The sequence below is a fragment of the Octopus bimaculoides genome, chromosome 17, assembly GCF_001194135.2.
Source record: "Octopus bimaculoides isolate UCB-OBI-ISO-001 chromosome 17, ASM119413v2, whole genome shotgun sequence".
NCBI lineage: Eukaryota > Metazoa > Mollusca > Cephalopoda > Octopoda > Octopodidae > Octopus > Octopus bimaculoides.
The window spans coordinates 28,984,829-28,986,229 of NC_068997.1; the positions used below are offsets into that span (position 1 = coordinate 28,984,829).

Below are 1,401 nucleotides of genomic sequence, written 5' to 3' on the forward strand. Positions count from 1 at the left end.
AATTAAATTCTAAAATAAACGTGAATTCAGGTTGGTTTTAAAAACAACTACAACGATTTTTATTAATATATTAAATTAGTTTTTCGTGCACAAGAATCTTACATAGATCTTTTGGGAACTTTTGTCTCAGAAGCTCATTTGATTGCATATAAGTGCAGGAGCAATCTGAAATAAAAAGTCGTTTAGATTTTGTCCACGTATCACTGTATAGAATGGGCGTTAGCTAATCTTATTTTATGCTATAAACGTTTCTAAATGCGCAGCGACATTGCGAAGCGGGGGGGGGGACAAAAAATGTCAGCTCAGAAACCGTGAAATTAGGCAAGATTGCATCATCTAATGTGTTTTTACCTTATTCAAAATTAGATTTGAAGGACATTTGCCAGCTAATTTCAACAGGTCGTACGACAACCTAATAGCTTTCTCTCTGTCTCTTATATCAGTAAGTATTTGAACAAAATGGGAATTGATATTTAAAGAAAAAGTAGAAGGTACATTAAAGGGCTAAAACTAAATGCTCCAAAATATTTACTCAGACAGTAAGAAAAAACTACCAACCTTTTTCTTGAAAACTAATGGTAATGCATCATCATCATCGTGACCATTACCATCATCATCATGATCGTGGTTATCGTGACCATTACCATCATCATCATGATCGTCATCATCGTGACCATTACCATCATCATCATGATCGTCATCATCGTGACCATTACCATCATGATCATGATCATCATGGTCATCATCATCATCATCATCGCTATCGTGATCATTGTGACCATCGTCACTATCCTTAGAGTGTTCACCATGACCATCACGAGCGTGGTCTTCATTGTCATGGTCATCGTCGTCTTGGTGGCCGAGATTTAGAAGTTTGTGAAGAAACAGGTCGACTTTAATTTTGGATATAGTTTTAGAGTCTTCCGTTAATAAATGCATCATTTTGGTTTGATAGTTTATGAAGGAACCCCCCGGAGACTGACAATCATTGGAGACGTTCTGCAAATGGTAGAGTAAAACCAAAGAGAAGTTTGAAAATTCTTCTCTGGTTATGACATCAGATGATGAATTCAGCTGAACGATTCCAAGGATTTCTTTAGCAGTGAAGCACTGAAAAATAAAGAACCAGATTTTAATGAATTGTCTACTTCTTTTCATCCTTCCTATATCTACCCTACGTGTTAAGAATAAATATGAAAATATTCATTCTAGATCTCGCTTAAGACAGTGAAAACAGCAGTTATATAATGTGTGTGTGTGTGTGTGTGATTTGTTTTGTCAGACAATAAGTCTACTCATTATATTACTACATTATTATCTAATGCTCAGTACCATACTTCGAGGATTTATTTTAAGACCAGCTGATGACTTACAACGTCTAAAACAAACGCGACAACCAAA

At 35.5% G+C, this 1,401-nt stretch overlaps 1 protein-coding gene across 1 annotated transcript in view; it reads right to left on the reverse strand.

Moving 5' to 3' along the window:
• LOC106880607 (zinc transporter ZIP12) overlaps positions 1-1,108 on the reverse strand; it is a 28,012-nt gene extending 26,904 nt beyond the window's left edge. The window contains exon 1 of the mRNA XM_052974144.1: positions 559-1,108. The gene's annotated coding sequence lies outside the window, so the exon portion shown is untranslated. The remainder of the gene's footprint in view (positions 1-558) is intronic.
• Positions 1,109-1,401: the final 293 nt, after the last annotated feature.